Source organism: Leucoraja erinacea, chromosome 15 (genome assembly GCF_028641065.1).
Source record: "Leucoraja erinacea ecotype New England chromosome 15, Leri_hhj_1, whole genome shotgun sequence".
NCBI classification, from domain to species: Eukaryota; Metazoa; Chordata; class Chondrichthyes; order Rajiformes; family Rajidae; genus Leucoraja; species Leucoraja erinaceus.
In genome coordinates this window covers 41,828,391-41,846,111 of record NC_073391.1, presented here as the reverse complement: position 1 = coordinate 41,846,111, position 17,721 = coordinate 41,828,391, and the positions used below count along the sequence as shown (strand labels likewise).

The 17,721-nt window shown below is 47.8% G+C and overlaps 1 protein-coding gene across 1 annotated transcript in view; it reads right to left on the bottom strand.

The window, feature by feature from the left end:
* a1cf (apobec1 complementation factor) overlaps positions 1–6,755 on the bottom strand; it is a 39,338-nt gene extending 32,583 nt beyond the window's left edge. Inside the window, exon 1 of the mRNA XM_055647257.1 lies at positions 6,544–6,755. The gene's annotated coding sequence lies outside the window, so the exon portion shown is untranslated. The remainder of the gene's footprint in view (positions 1–6,543) is intronic.
* Between the last annotated feature and the right edge of the window lie 10,966 nt (positions 6,756–17,721).

Genomic DNA, 17,721 nt, shown 5'->3' with positions numbered 1-17,721 from the left:
ACTAGTTTGAGAGTCCTGGACCAGAGTCCATAGCCTCAGAATAAAAAGGACATAACTTTAGAAAGGAGGCAAGGAGGAATTTCTTGAGTCGGGGGGCGGTGAATCTGTGGAATTCATTGCCTCAGAAGGCTGTGGAGTGCAAGTCAATGGGAATTTTTAAGGTGAAGATTGCCAGATTCTTAATTAGTATGGGTGTCAGAGGTTATGGGAAGAAGACAGGAGAATGGGGTTGAGAGGGAAAGATAGTTCATCCATGATTGAATGGCGGAGTAGACCAAATGGGCCGAATGGCCTAATTCTGCCCCTACAACTTATGGACATGAAGCCGATTGCTAGATTTATGACAGATAATGTACCAATCAGCGTGTAATATTGATTTCCGCCTCGAGTCTCAATTCCCTGCCCAATGCCTCCATCGACACATCAAGTTTAGTTGGTGCTTTGCTTTGACCTGGCGAATGGAGTGATTCTACAATTTTGAGGAGGAGAATTCGGTGGAGAATGTCCTGTCTCAATCCAGCATAAATATCCCAAATATTCTATGAGAAATGCAACCAGGTTATAACTGTGTGGGATGCTGGTTTACCCTGAAGATAGAACGCTGGAGTAACTCAGCGGGTCAGGCAGCATCTCTGGAGAACATGGATAGGTGACGTTTCAGGTCGAGGCCTTTCTTCAGACTGAGAGACCAGGCAAAGGGAAACGAGAGATATAGAAGGTAAACAGACCAAACAAATGAAAGATATGCAAAAAGCAATGATGATCGAGAAAAGGTGGAGCCCACAATGGTCCATTGTTGGCTGTGGGATAGGTGATAACGAGTTATACAGACAGTGAAACTCAACTGGACAACAGTGAAACTAGTTCGACAACTAGGATGGGGAGGGACAGAGAGAGAGAGAGAGGATGCAAGGGTTACTTGATGTTAGAGACTATTAGAGACATTTAAATTCATATCACTGGGTTGGAAGCTGCCCAAGTGAAATATGAGGTGCTGTTCCTCCAATTTGTGCTGGGCCTCACTCGGACAATGGAGGGGGCCCAGGAAAGAAAGGTCAGTGTGGGAATGGGAGGGGGAGATAATGTTTTTGACAACCGGGATATCACGTACGCCAAAACTCACTGAGCAAAGATGTTCAGCGAAACGATCGCCCAGTCTGCGCCTGGTCTCGCCGATGTAACTGTTCCAACTTAAAGGACACAAAAGATCTCCATCCATACTGCGGAGTTCCAAGCTTATCAACATTTAGCTTAAAATAGAGTTGCTTATCAATGATAAGACTCTAGTCGTGATTCTATTAAGTTACAGTCATTTGATAGATTTATTAAAGAGTGGGTAAGTCCCCAGGGCCTGAAGATTTCTTATCCCAGGATATTGAGAAGTAAGACAGGAGATTGCAGGGGCTTTGAAATAAATCTTTGAATCCTCTGTAGAGGTCCCGGAGGTCATAGATTCATAGAGTCTCACAGCATGGATACAGGTCCATCGACACAACTTGCCCACACCAGCCAATATGTCCCAACTGCACTTATTTTTGGCTCATATCCCTCTAAACCTGTCCTATCCATGTGTCTTTCTAAATGTTTCTCAAATGTTGGGATTGTCCCTGCCTCAAATACCTCCCCTGGCTTGTTCCCTACATCCACCACCCTTTGTGTGTGAACAAGTTAACCCTCAGGTTCCTATTAAATCTTTTTCTCCCCCTCACCTGAAACCTACGTCCTCTGGTCCTCGATTCCCCTACTCTGGTGAAGAGACTCTGTGCGACAACATGATCTATTCCCCTCGTGATTTGATACACAGGAGGTGCATGAAGATCGGGAGAGTAGCCAGTCTTTCTTCAAGAAGGAAAATAATGACGACTCAGGAAACTATCGGCCAGTGAGACTCGTGTCAGTGGCAGTGAAGGTACTGGAGAAAATTGATAGGGATAGGATTAATTCTCAATTTGGAGGGGATTGAACAAGTTAGAAACAGTCGGCATGGCTTTGTCCAGGGCAAGCCACATCCTACAAGCTTGTTTGATTTTTTTGAGGAGGTGACGAAGGTGATTGATGAAGGTAGGGTGGTGGATGTTGTGTATGTGGACTTTAGTAAAGCATTTGACAATGTCCCACATGGTCGATGATCAAGATGAAGGTGCTTAGGAACCACGGTGATTTCATAGTTTGGATTCAGAGCTAGCTTACGCATAGAGTATAGAGGGCAGTTGGGGGTGGTTGTCATTCCGGCTGGAGGTCTGACAGTTAGAATGCCTTTATTGTCATTCAAACAAACAAAGGTTGGAACAAAATTTTGTTCCCTGCAGTCATAACAGCAACAAAAAAAACCCAAAACACACAATTAACACAATTCCACACAAACATCCATCACAGTGAATCTCCAAACACCTCCTCACTGTGATGGAAGGCAAAAGTCTTATCTCTTCTCCCGCGGTCAGGCAGAACCAAGTTGTGGTGCGCGGTTTAGTTAAGAGTAGAGATACAGCGTGGGAACAGGCCTACCGAGTCCACGCCGACCAGCGATGCCCCTACTCTAGTTCCCACCCTACACACTAGGGCCAATTGTACAGAAGACAATTAAACTACCAGCCTGCACGTCGTTCGAATGTGGGCGGAAACCGGAGCACCCGGAGGAAACCCACGTGATCACTGGGATGACACAAGATTAGTTTGTCCAGGCATCATGTTCGGCATGGACATTGTGGGCTCGGGGGTCTGTCCCTGTGCTGTAGTGTGACAGCATTGCACTAAGAACAGTTCAAGTTTTTTCACACAGAGGGCGGTGCGTGCCTGGAACATGCGGCCACGAGTGGTGATGAAGGCAGATGAATGTCTTTTGAGAGGCTTTCAAACAGGCACACGGAGCAAGGGGAGGGGCAAGGGTAAGGACGTGGTGGGAAGGGGAGGAGGCGAGGGGCAGAGGCTGGGAGTGAGGGATGGGAGGGGGGGGGGGGGGGGGGACGGGGAAGGAGGGATGCGAGGGAAGGAGGAAGAGAACGAGGTAGGGAGAGACGGAGGTGTGAGGGCGAGAGGGAGGAAGAAGTGGGAGGGAAAGGAGGAGGAAGGGGGAGAGGCAAAGGGAGATGGGGAGGGAGGGGAGAGAGGAGCGGGTGGGAAGGGAAGGAGGTGGAGGGGGATGAATCACATGCAGGCAGAAGGGATTCATTTAGAAGTCACCAATCATGAGGTCATGATTGTACATGAGTGTATAAAATCATGAGATGAATAGACCGGGTAGAAGCACAGAGTCTCTTGCCCAGAGTCAGGGACTCGAGGACCAGAGGACATAGGTTCAAGGTGAAGGGAAAAGATTTAATAGGAATCCGAGGGGTAACTTATTCACACAAAGGGTGGTGGGGGTGAAGCTGCCAGAGAAGGTAGTTGAGGCTGGGACTATCCCAACGTTTAAGAAGCAGTTAGGCAGGTACATGGATGAGGCAGGTTTGGAGGGATGTGGACCAAGTGCAAGCAAGTGGGACCAGTGTAGCTGTGACATTGTTGGCTGAAGGGCCTGTTTCCACACTGTATCTCTATGACCAAGTGCTGGAGTAGCTCAGCGGGTCAGGCAGCACTCATTTGGCGTGGAATTCTCTGCCTCGGAGGGCAGTGGAGGCGGGTTCTCTGGATGCTTTCAAGAGAGAGCCAGATAGGGCTCTTAAAAAAAGCGGTCAGGTGATTCGGGGGATGAACGGGGCACTGATTGGGGATGATCTGCCATGATCATATTGAATGGCAATGCTGGCTCGAAGGGCCGAATGGCCTACTCCTGCACCTATTGTCTATTGTATTTGATACAGACTTTGTGTGTTGGCTGAAGGGGCCTTTACCCATGCGGAACTGTTGCTGTGTTTTATGTCTCCGTGGTACTAATAAAGAGCAGGTTAAAATCAAAATCCAATCCCCGCACTGAGCAGCCACCTTTGTTCCTGGACTCTTGTCGAAGGTGGCAATTACCTGCTGTCAGTGGGGCGGGAGGGATTTATGTGAAACACGTCGCACGCAGGCAGCTGTAAAGGTAGATGGAGTGCAGAGAAGCGGTCAGCACCCGTTAACATGTCTCCACCCTTGCTAACCTCTCCGCCGGGGATTGCCACCAGGGCCAACCCCTGCCCCCCCCCCCCCGGACCTTGACCCATTGCCCAGGGTTCAGTCCTCCCCCTTCACTCTCAGCAATGCCCTGTGGAGCAGGTTAAAATCACAGGAGCACAGGATGGCTGAAGGGGCCTGGCAGACATCCCTTGCGCTTGGAGGGGGGCGGGAGAGAGAGATGGAGGGTCGCAGGGGGAGGGGGAGGGGTGCAGTGGGGGAGGGGGGGGGGGGGGGGGAAAAAAAAAAATTAAAAAAAAAGAGAAAAAAAAAAAAAAAGGAAAAAAGGAAAAAAAAAAAGGGGGAGGAGGAGGGGGAGGGGGAGGGAGAGGGGGGGGGGAGGGGGAGAGGGGGGGAGGGGGGGGGGGGAGGGGGAGGGGGAGTAGGGGGGGGGGGGAGGAGGGGGGGAGGGGGAGGAGGGGGAGGAGGGGGAGGAGGGAGGAGGGAGGGGGGGAGGGAGGGGAGGGGGGAGAGGGAGAGGGAGGGGGAGGGGAGGGCGAGGGCAAGGAGTGGAGGGGAGGTAAAGGGGAGGGGGAGGCAGGTGAGGGAAAGGGAGTGAGGGGAGGGTGAAGGAAGGGAAAGGGGAGGAGGGGGGGGAAGGAGTGAGGACTGAGGGGAGGGAGAGGCTGTGGAGGGGAGTGGAGGGGAGTGAGAGAGGAGAGGACGGGCAGCCACGGTGGTGCAGCGGTAGAGTTGCTGCCTTACAGCACAATGCAGCGCCAGAGACCCGGGTTCAATCCCGACTACGGGCGCTGTCTGTACGGAGTTTGTACGTTCTCCCTGGGACCTGCGTGGGTTTTCTCTGGGATCTTCGGTTTTCAACAAAACTCCAAAGGCGTACAGGTTTGTAGGTTAATTGGCTTGGCATAAATGTAAAATTGTCCAAGTTGGCGATATGCAGAATACTGCCCTGCCGACTACAACATTCAGAAGGAAAGGGAGTGAAGGAAGAGATGGGTTGAAGGTGGGGAGGGAAGGAAAAGGGGAGGGTGGGGATTGAGGAGAGAGGGAAGAGGAGAGGGAGGGTGTGAGGGAGGGAAGGGTAAAGGGAGTGAACACAGAAGGAGAAGGTGGGGAGGGAGATGAAGAGAGGGAAGGGAGGGGAGGGAAAGGGAGTGACGGGAGGGAAAAAGAGAAGGTATGGAAGGGGAGGGAAAGGGGAGGAATGGGAGGGGAGAATAATGTGGCGAGTGAGAGAGAAGAGGATGAAGAGGGAGGGAAAAGAGGGTAGGAAGGGAAAGAAGTGGGAGAGGGGCTGGGAGGGAAGGGGGAAGGAGGGGAGCGAGTAGGAGAGGATGGGGAGTGAGAGAGGGTGGGGGAAAGAAGTGGAAGCACGGGTGTCAGAGGTTATGGGGAGAATGGGGTTAGGGAGGGAGAAATAGATCAGCCATGATTGAATGGCGGAGTAGACTTGATGGGCCGAATGGCCTAATTCTGCTCCAATTACCTATGATCATATGAGGAGAGGGTGGGGAAGGAGCATGGGGAGGAGGAAAGGGTGAGGAGTGGAGCGGAGAAGTGAGAGAGAGAGAGGGTGAGAGAGAGGGTGGGCAGAGAGATGAGAGGGTGGTTGGGAAAGGGAAGGAGAGAGAGGTGGGAGAGGAAGGTTCACTGTCCCCCACGATCAACCATCAGCCAGGTTCACTTGCAGGACCCCTAGTTCTTGCTAACCTTGCACTCTCTCCGAGACCTGCTGTGAAGGGTCGCCTCTCCTCCCCTCTCCTCCCCTCTCCTCCCCTCTCCTCCCCTCTCTTTCTCCTTCTCCCCCTCCTCCCTCTCTCTCTCTGTAGGGAAGCCACTGTCCACTGCCTGAACCCACCAGATATCCAGATCTGTTTGTCGTGCTGATCACTGGTGGCTGAGTTCAGGCATGTTGACTCTGGCTTGAGAAAACATATGGTGGCGTGGACCATTATGCAACACCGGTAAAGGACGGTAGCTGACAAGGAGATTTCACAATCGCCCATACACTTGTGGATTTGAACAGCCGGGGAGAGAGGAAAAAAAACACACAATTGGCCTCTAAGGCGTTGGTTCAAATATACTTCCTTGGTAATTGGGGTGGAGGTGCACTCAAATATTTAACTCTTATATATGTTCTGGCTACATGTAAATCGTCTTTACCCCTCTTCAAATAAATCAACGCTACTTCTGTTTCTGCTGGCTTGGCACCTCCAATTTTATTCGGTGTCCCAGTTAAATATATTTAATTATCATCGCCATCCCCTTCTGCTCCTTAGCTCAGCTTACCTGAGCTTTGAGTCTCAGCTTTAGGCGCAAGGTAGTTCTTTCAAACAAAACTACACACACACACACACACAGCCAAAAATTTACCTGCGTTCCTTCTTTACATTTTAACGTCAACAAAACATAACAGCAACAGCCAAAACAGTAAAAATCACCGATAAACAAATTCGCCGAGGGGAGCAAGTGGCAATATTTTTTTTTTTTTACCTCCTGAGCGATTTCAGAGATCAGTGCCCGGAAAAGTCCTCCTTGATTATGGTGAGTTTGCGACGTGTCACCAATGTTATTTTGTAATCACCGTATCTCAAATCCAAAGGTTCGACTGGGCGACTGTTTAACAATCCAGTCGAGTTAAAGTTTAACTCGCTCTATCTCCCCACACCGCAGCCTTTGCTCGGCAAGGCAAGCTGCCTGCTAGGTGTATGTGTGCAAGGAATGAACCGCAGAAGAAGGTTTACACCGAAGATTAGACACAAATTATTGCAGAGGGAGCCCGGCAGTCCCTTTCAAAAATACATGGTGGGGTTGTCTTAACCTTGATCTCCTGGTTCCCGTTCCATTTGGCACAGAACGAGTGTTCTTACCTGTGCTAATCAACATCCTGAATTTCTTTCCAAGATGGACAAAAAAGGCTGGAGTAACTCAGCAGGGTCAGGCAGCATCTCTGGAGAAAAGGAATAGGTGATGTTTCGGGACTAGATTAGGTTAGATTGGTCTAGTTTAGAGATACAGCGTGGAAACAGGCCCTTCAGCCCACCAATCTGATGAAGGGTCTCGACCCGAAATGTCACCTATTCCTTTCCTCCAGAGATGCTGCCTGACCCGTTGAGTTTCAGTGCCCGCCATAATGTTTAGGACAAAGACCCACCATGTATTTATTTGCCTCTGTACTCCACAATTTGAGATTTGTAATAGAAAACATCACATGTGGTTAAAGTGCACTTTGTCAGATTTTAATAAAGGCCATTGTTATACAACAAAGTATAACCCGTCTGAAGAAGGGTTTAGAAACATAGAACATAGAAAATTGGTGCAGGAGTAGGCCATTCGGTCCTTCGATCCTGCACCGTCATTCGATATGATCAAGGCTGATCATCCAACTCAGTATCCCATCCCTGCCTTCTCTCCATACCCCCTGATCCATTTAGCCACAAGGGCCACATCTAACCCTCTTAAATATAGCCAATGAACTGGCCTCAACTACCTTCTGTGGCAGAGAATTCCACAGATTCACCACTCTCTGTGTAAAAAATGATTTTCTCATCTCGGTCCTAAAAGATTACCCTCTTATCCTTAAACTGTGACCCCTAGTTCTGGACTTCCCCAACATCGGGAATAATCTTCCTGCATCTAGCCTGTCCAACCCCTTAAGAATTTTGTAAGTTTCGGCCCGAAACGTTGCCTATTTCCTTTGCTCCATAGATGCTGCTGCACCCGCTGAGTTTCTCCAGCTTTTTTGTGTACCTGCCATTGTTATACGTTTTGGTTTTACAGCTGTGTTTATACATAGTTCCCCACCCCCCCATTTCAGGGCACCATAATGTTTGGGACACATGCCTTCACAGGTGTTTGTAATTGCTCAGGTGTGTTTAATTGCCTTCTTAATGCAGGTATAAGAGAGCTCTCAGCATCTAGTCTTTCCGCCAGTCTTTCCATCACCTTTGGAAACTTTTATTGCTGTTTATCAACATGAGGACCAAAGTTGTGCCAATGAAAGTCAAAGAAGCCATTATGAGACTGAGAACCAAGAATAAAACTGTTAGAGACATCAGCCAAACCTTAAGCTTACCAAAATCAACCGTTTGGACCATCATTATGAAGAAAGAGAGCACTGGTGAGCTTACTAATCGCAAAGGGACTGGCAGGCCAAGGAAGACCTCCACAGCTGATGACAGAAGAATTCTCTCTATAATAAAGAAAAATCCCCAAACATCTGTCCGACAGATCAGGAACACTCTTCAGAAGTCAGATGTGGATTTGTCAATGACCACTGTCCGCAGAAGCCTTCATGATCTTGAAATGATCACATTGAATGGCGGTGCTGGCTCGAAGGGCTGAATGGCCTCCTCCTGCACCTATTGTCTATTATCTATTGTGTATTCTATTGACTCCAAAGCCACACAGGTTTGTAGGTTGATTGTCTGGTGTAAGTGTAACATTGTCCCTCGTGTGTGTGTGTGTGCAGCGTTCATGTGCAGGGATCGCTGGTCGGTGCGGACTCAGTTGTTTCCGCACTTGTATCTCTAAAATAAACTAAACTAAACAGTGATTTGTCCACCGAGACCTGCAGTAATTTATCCACCGCATCCATACCTGGTAGAATGAAATAACATAGAAACATAGAAAATAGGTGCAGGAGTAGGCCATTCGGCCCTTCGAACCAGCACCACCATTCAAATGATCATCCAGAATCAGTACCCCGTTCCTGCTTTCTCCCCATATCCCTTGATTCCATTAGCCCTATGAGCTCAACTCTCTCTTGAATACATCCTGTATCCAACTCTCGTTTGAGTGGGAACCTGCTGCCAATTCTCTGAACTCCAAATCTCGGTCTGGTTCAGCGCCAGGAACATTGTGTCTTCCCCCTCCCTGGTTCCGACCGCTTACACTCCGACTTTGCCCGAAACCTGGAAGCCTGCCCTCCTCGAGAATGAAACTGACCTTGGGCAGCGAGCAGCGCATTGTTCCTTTCAACTGCTGTGTGCCTTGTAGACAGAGAGTGGCTTCTGATTTCTGACCATAAAAGATGGCCTTGGTGTTTGTGTTAAACTGCTAAGAGCAGAGGAAAACCCCTCCATTCCCTGCAAATCCATGAGCCTCTCTCAAAGCCTCATAAATTCCACCACCATTTCTGCCTGCACCACCACCAAAACCCCCTGCTGGCTCATTCAAGCACCCATCACCCTCTGTGTAAAAAAACCTGCCCTGCATATCTCCTTTAACCTTTTCCACTCTCACCTTAAAGCTGGGCCCTCTGGTCTCTGAGATGTCCACCCTGGGAAAATGGTTTTGACCGTCGAATCGATATATTGTTACATTGTTACATCTCAGGTACAAGCACGTAGACCACAGGTCTGTTTTCAATGCCAGTGTCAACATCCAAGCTCGCCTCCAAGCTCGTGGAACTTGGTGTTGGCACTCACCTCCGCAGCTGGATCCTCGACTCCCTGACCAACAGGCCACAATCAGTGAGGAGAGGGAACAGATTGTCCTCCACGGTGAGCCCTCAACCCTGGAGCCCTGCACTCTCAGCCCCCTTGTACACTCACACTGCTGTGCAACCAACACCAATCCAACCCAATTTACAAATTCTCGGACAACGCCACTGTAGAGGGGAGAATATCAAATAGTGACGAGACGGAGGCAACCAGGAAGTAGATTGAGTCAAGAGAAGAGAAGTCAAGATTCAAGCGAGTTCTATTGTCATTTGTTCCAGATAGGACAATGACATTCTTGCTTGCTGCGCAACAACAGAATATGTAAACGTAATACATAACGGGAGAAAAACAGTTCAGTGTGTATATATATAAATTCTTATAGAAACTTACAAAATTCTTAAGGGTTACACAAAAAATCTGGAGAAACTCAGCGGGTGCAGCAGCATCTATGGAGCGAAGGAAATAGGCAACGTTTCCGGCCGAAACCCTAAGAAGGGTTTCGGCCGGAAACGTTGCCTATTTCCTTCGCTCCATAGATGCTGCTGCACCCGCTGAGTTTCTCCAGCTTTTTTGTGTAACCTTCGATTCTCCAGCATCTGCAGTTCCTTCTTAAACAAAATTCTTAAGGGGTTGGACAGGCTAGATGCAGGAAGATTGTTCCCGATGTTGGGGAAGTCCAGGACAAGGGGTCACAGCCTAAGGATAAGGGGGAAATCCTTTAAAACCGAGATGAGAAGAACTTTTTTCACACAGAGAGGGGTGAATCTCTGGAACTCTCTGCCACAGAGGGTAGTTGAGGCCAGTTCATTGGCTATATTTAAGAGGGAGTTAGATGTGGCCCTTGTGGCTAAGGGGATTAGGGGGTATGGAGAGAAGGCAGGTACGGGATACTAAGTTGGATGATCAGCCATGATCATATTGAATGGCGGTGCAGGCTCGAAGGGCCGAATGGCCTACTCCTGCACCTAATTTCTATGTTTCTATACATATGCACACATACTCAATAAATAAATAAATATAGTGCAATAATAATAATAATAGTAGTCTGATGTAGTTCAGAGCTTATTTGTTGTTGTGTTTAATAGCCTGATGTCTGTAGGGAAGACGCTGTTCCTGAACCTGGACCTTACAGTTTTCAGGCTCCTGTACCTTCTTCCCGATGGCAATGGTGAAATGAGTGTGTGGCCAGGGTGGTGTGGGTCTCTGATGATGTTGACTGCCTTTTTGAGGCAGTGACTTGGATTGATCCCTTCGATGGCGGGGAGGTCAGAGCCGGTGATGGACTGGGCAGTGGTCACAACAGCAGTCTTTTCCGCTCCTGGACGTTCAAGTTGCCGAACCAGGCCCACGATGCAACCAGTCACTATGCTCTCTACTGTGCCCCTGCAGTAGAGTGCCTCGTAATCTGTTGTCAAGCCAATAGCATCTCCGTCAATGTCAGCAAGACAATGGAGATGGCGATCGACTTCAGGAAGGGATGCAGCACACATACTCCGGTAAAAAACGATGGCGTCTAAGTGGAGATGTTTGGCAGCTTCAGGTTTAGTTCCGTTTAGAGATGCAGTGCGGAAACAGGCCCCTCAGCCCACCAAGCCTGACCGGCGATCACCTCGTGCACTAGCGCTATCGTGCAAACTCCTTACAGACAGCGACCGTAGTCAGGATCGAAGGATCAGTTCCCTGGCGCTGTGAGGCAGCAACTCTACTGCTGCGCCACTGTGCTGCCTTCTGAGGAGTAAATATCACCGGCAATCTGTCCAGGACCAAGAAACGCACACCAATGCCTCTACTTCCTTCGAAGGCTTTGGAAGTTCGGCATGTCCCGTCTCAGCAACTTCTACTGATGCGCCATAGATAGCATTTTATCGGGATGCATCACAGCACAGGTTTGGGAACATCTAAGCTCCATCTAAGACCGCAAGAAATTGTAGAGAATTGTGGACGCAGCCCAGACCATCACACAAACCAACCTCCCTTCAACTGACTCCTACAGCTACACTTCACGCTGCCTCTGCAAAGCCACCAGTATAATCAAAGATGAGTCACACCCTGGTCACGGACCTCTTCTCCCCTCTCCTGTCAGGCAAGAAGTGCAGAAGTGTAAAAACTCACACTTTCAGATTCAGGGACAGATTCTTCCCATCTGTTATCAGGCAACTGAACCAACTAGAGAGCGGCCCAGACATCCCATTTATCCCCATTGAAGACTTTTGAAATATCTTTAATTATACTTTCCTGGACTTTATCTTGTACTAAACGTTATGCACTTTATCCTGTATCTGTACACTGTGGGCAACTTGATTGTAATAATGTATAGTATTTTTGCTGCATGGATAGCAGGGAACATAATAGCTTTTCAGAGTACCTCGGTACACGTGACAATATAAACTAAACTAAACTAAACATGAGAGGGATAGACAGAGTTGATGTGGACATGCTTTTCCCTTTGAGAATAGGGAAGATTCAAACAAGAGGACATGACTTCAGAATTAAGGGGCAGAAATTTAGGGGTAACATGAGGGGGAACATCTTTACTCAGAGAGTGGTGGCGGTGTGGAATAAGCTTCCAGTGGAAGTGGTGGCGGCAGGTTCGTTGGTATCATTTAAAAATAAATTGGATAGGCATATGGATGAGAAGGGAATGGAGGGTTATGGTATGAGTGCAGGCAGGTGGGACTAAGGGGAAAAAAGTTGTTCGGCACGGACTTGTAGGGCCGAGATGGCCTGTTTCCGTGCTGTAATTGTTATATGGTTATATGGTTAAACAAATAATCCCAAAATTAATACTCTGCTATCATCTCCTAATGTTAAACTCCGAGGTTTACATTTGACTCGTGGTAAGGTACGGTGGTGCAGCGGTAGAATTGCTGTCTTACAGCATTTACAGCAGAGACCCGGGTTCAATCCTGGCTACGGCTGCTGTCTGTACAAAGTTTGTACGTTCTCACCGTGACCCTCGTGGGGTTTTCTCCGAGACCTTCGGTTTCTCCCCACACCCCGAAGACCTACAGGTTTGTAGGTTAATTGGCTTTGTATAAATGTAAAAAGATTGTCCCCAGTGTGTGTAGGATAGTGTTAAGGTGTGAGGATCGCTGGTCGCTGCAGACTCAGTGGCCCCCCTGTTTCTGCACTGTATCTCTAAACTAAACTCAAAAACTAATCGACCAATGGACCAATTTCACTCACGTAATAGTCACCTGGCAAATGTTAGCATGTCGTTGCTTGACGCATTTGATCTTTGGAATCTCAGGAGCATTTATTACATGTGTGTATTTTGCTGAGTGGTTTGGTTTCCTGTCTTGCATCGCCTGATCTACGTAACTTACTGCCTTTAAAATTAATGAATCTTGAATGAATCTTGAATCTAAAATGCATCTCGTGAAGGGAAACCTGTGCATTGCTGCTGTGTACTACGGGATGGGGTACTATTCATTTCATGCACCAGGGATCAACATTCATTTATTTCCTCGAGAAAAATGAAGACACAAAGTGCTGGAGTAACTCAGCGGGTCGGGCAGCATCTCTGGAGGACAAGGATAAGCGAACGTTACGGGTCGCGACCGAGTCTGAAGAAAGTTCCCAACCCGAAACGGTCCATTCCTTGTCCTCCAGAGATGCTGCTTGAACTGCTCAGGTAGGCACAGAGTGCTGGAGAAACTCAGCGGGTCAGGCAACATCTCTGGAGAACATGGATAGGTGACGTTTTGAGTCGGGTCCCTTCTTCAGACTGTAATTGTTAAATTCCTAGCAATTTACCATGTTAGGAAGTCAGATCGATGCTTTATCCACGGCTGTTCACGGCATTTAGTATGCTCAGTGGTTTATTTTAAGTAAGTAAGTAAGTTTATTGGCCAAGTATTCACATACAAGGAATTTGCCTTGGTGCTCCGCCCACAAGTAACAACATGACATACAGCGGCAGTTACGAGGAATAAATCATATAGTCTCATAGTCATGGAGTCTGACAGCGTGGAAACAGGTCCTTCTCAACTGCTAACCCAATTGTCAATTGTTAACCTACTTATTGGTTAACAATTTATATCCTGCAGTCAATTTTTCAATTGTTCATGGAAGAGAGCTGAGAATCTGACCAGTTAATTCTTTAAATTATTGTGAATTTGAGTATAGGAGCAGGGAGGTTCTACTGCAGTTGTACAGGGTCTTGGTGAGGCCACACCTGGAGTATTGCGTACAGTTTTGGTTTCCAAATCTGAGGAAGGACATTATTGCCATAGAGGGAGTGCAGAGAAGGTTCACCAGACTGATTCCTGGGATGTCAGGACTGTCTTAGGAAGAAAGACTGGATAGACTTGGTTTATACTCTCTAGAATTTAGAAGATTGAGAGGGGATCTTATAGAAAACTTACAAAATTCTTAAGGGGTTGGACAGGCTAGATACAGGAAGATTGTTCCCGATGTTGGGGAAGTCCAGGACAAGGGGTCACAGCTTAAGGATAAGGGGGAAATCCTTTAAAACCGAGATGAGAAGAACTTTTTTCACACAGAGAGTGGTGAATCTCTGGAACTCTCTGCCACAGAGGGTAGTCGAGGCCAGTTCATTGGCTATATTTAAGAGGGAGTTCGATGTGGCCCTTGTGGCTAAGGGGATCAGAGGGTATGGAGAGAAGGCAGGTACGGGATACTGAGTTGGATGATCAGCCATGATCATATTGAATGGCGGTGCAGGCTCGAAGGGCTGAATGGCCTACTCCTGCACCTAATTTCTATGTTTCTATGTTTCTATGGATAGGACAAGTTTGGAGGGATATAGACCAAACGAGGGCAGGTGGGACTAGTGTAGCTGGGACATGTTGGCCGATGTGGGCGAGTTGGGCCGAAGGGCCTGTTTCCACACTGTATCACTCTACACCGCATGTTAATGATAGAGGTTGAATTTCTAGGGAAGATAGGCTCAAAAAACTGCAGTAACTCAGCGGGTCAGACAGTATCTCTGGAGAAAAGGAATAGGTTGTGTTTCGGGTCTATTCCTATTACTTTACCCTAGAGATGCTGTCTGACCTGCTGAGTTTTTGTGTCTATCCTCGGTTTAAACCAGCATCTGTAGTTTTTTCCAAGTTTGGAGGGATATAGACCAAACGCAGGCAGGCGGGACTAGTGTAGCTGGGACATGTGTGGGCAAGTTGGGCCGAAGGGCCTGTTTCCACACTGTATCACTCTATGACTCTATCACTCAATCTCTTAGAAATCTTGGACAGAGAACTTGGCCTTCTGTGTGAAAATATACATTTAAAAATGGGGCACTTTATTCACGAAATAGTAACCAGGCCAAATAGTCTGATCCACTGCTAATGTTTGTATTTTAGATAGCAAAATATTAACCAACATTTTTGGCATTAATTTCACAACGTAACTGACCTTATTAAGGAGGTAAGGCATTTTCATATTAAGGAGGCAAGTAGTAGCATTTTCGGTTTACATGAAATCCTCTACATGGCACAATGGTGCAGCGGTAGAGTTGCTGCCTTGCAGCGACAGAGTCCCAGGTTCGATCCTGACTACGAGCGCTTGTCTACGCGGAGTTTGTACTTTCTCCCCGTGGTCTGCGTGGGTTTTCTCCGAGATCTCCGATTTCCTCCCAAACTCCAAAGACATACAGATTTGTGGGTTAATTGGCTTGGTGTAAACTGTAAGTTTTCTCTAGTATGTGTGTGTAGGGTAGTGTTATTGTGCGGGGATCGCTGGTCGGTGCGGACTCGGCGTGCCGAAGGGCCTGTTTCCGCGCTGTATCTCTAAACTAAAAAAAGCTAAACTAAACTAAACTACTATGGTTCCTTGGGTTCACAAAGTGAACTTTACACGCCCCTTGACCTTGATACATCTGTTCCTGCCCTTTATCTCATTAAATGTTAGCATAGCCCAGCTTCGTAACTTAGCAACCTGTAGTTCAAAACCTGCTAAAGCGTGTAACATACTATCATGTGGGTTATTTTCACAAGGGATAGGAGTAGAATTAGGCCATTCGGCCCATCAAGTCTACTGCGCCATTCAATCATGGCTGGTCTATCTCTCCCTCCTATCCCTTTTTGGGGAAAGTGAACAATGTGACGATGCCAGGCATCTCATCACTGCAATGTCCCTTCACAAAGACTAAATTGATTGATTCATTGAAAGATACAGCATGGAAACAGGCCCTTCGGCCCACTCAGTTCAAGCCGTCCATCGATCATCCATTCACATGAGTTCCATGTTTTTCCAATTTAGCCTCCATTCCCTACGCACTAATTTTGTTTAGTTTAATTCAGAGATACAATGCGGAAACAGGCCTTTCATCTCACCAAGTCCGTACGGACCAGCAATCCCTGCACACTAACACTATCCTACACACATTAGGGACAATTTACAATTTTACCGAAGCCAATTAACCCGCAAACCAGTACGTCTTTGGAGTGTGGGAGGAAACCGGAGCACAGGGAGAAAACCCACGCAGGTCACGGGGAGAACGTTGAAACTCCGTACCCGAGGTCAGGATCGAACCCGGGTGTCTGCCGCAAAAAGGCAGCAACTCTAACGTTGCGCCACCGTGCCGCCCGATGTTCAGGGGCGATTTACAGGCGGCCAATTAACCTACAAATCTTTGGGATGTGGGAGGAAAAATTGGAGTACCCGGAGGAAACCTACGCAGTCACATGGAGAAGGTGCAAACTCCACACGTACAGCACCCGCGATCAGGATCGAACCCGGGTCATAGAGTGATACAGCATGAAAACAGGCCCTTCGGCCCAATTTGTCCATGCCGCCCAACATGTCCCATCTACACTAGTCCCACCTGCCAGCGTTTGGCCCATATCCCTCTGAACCCGCCCTATCCATGTACCTGTCCAAATGTTTCTTGAACGTTGTGATAGATTCTGCAAGGGGTCTCTGGTGTCGTGGGGCAGCAGTACTACCAGCCGCGCCACTGTACTGCCCTTAAAGGGAGGAAGAGAACAGCATGAGATGATTCATTTCCATCCAGCAGCACTGGAAATGACAAAGACTAGATTTCCCTGAAGTCAAAAGACCACTTTTGACACCAACCTTGTACCTTAGAGCTCAGCTGGCTTGCACGTTAAGAACAGTTAGACCAATGACTATGAAATTCAGACTCTGTTTGACTGAAAGTGCTTTGCATGAATCGACCTTGTAAATTTATGAAATATAATTTCTGGTCAATCAAACCAGATGGAGTGGCGCAGTGGTGATAAGGTCATAAGGAATAGGAGCAGAATTCGGCCATTCGGCCCATCAAGTCTACTCCGCTATTCCATCATGGCTGATCTATCTCTCCCTCCTAACCCCATTCTGCTGCCTTTTCCACATATAACCATATAACAATTACAGCACGGAAACAGGCCATCTCGGCCCTACAAGTCCATGCCGAACAAATTTTTTTTTTTTTTTTTCCCCATTGTCCCACCTGCCTGCACTCATACCATAACCCTCCATTCCCTTCTCGTCCATATGCCTATCCAATTTATTTTTAAATGATACCAATGAACCTGCCTCCATCACTTGCACTGGAGCTCATTCCACACCGCCACCACTCTCTGCGTAAAGAAGTTCCCCCTCATATTACCCCTAAACTTCTGTCCCTTAATTCTGAAGTCATGTCCTCTTGTTTGAATCTTCCCTATTCTCAAAGGGAAAAGCTTGTCCACATCAACTCTGTCTATCCCTCTCATCATTTTAAAGACCTCTATCAGGTCCCCCCTTAACCTTCTGACCTCTGACACCTGTACTAATCAATAATCTATCTATCTCTGCCTTAAAATTATCCACTGACTTGGCCTCCACAGCCTTCTGGGGCGAAGAAATCCACAGATTCACCACCCTCTGGCTGAAGAAGTATCTCCTCATCTCCTTCCGAAAAGAACATCCTTTAATTCTGAGGCCATGACCTCTGGTCCAAGACTCTTCCATGAGCGGAAACATCCACTCCACATCCACTCTATCCAAGTCGAGTACAGGCCCAGTGCCGACACACGCTCATCATAGGTTAACCTAAACATTCCTGGGATTATTCTTGAGCAGCTGCAGCTGCAAGATGACTTCTGGACTCTTACACTCAATAACCTGATCGATGAAGGCAAGCATACCATCTGTCTAATTCACCACTCGATCTACTTGTGTTGCCACCCTGTTGCCAGAGCTGTGGACTCGGACCCCAAGATCTCTCTGTACATCAATGCCATTAAGGGCAAGGCCGGCTTGAGCCAATAGGCCTGTT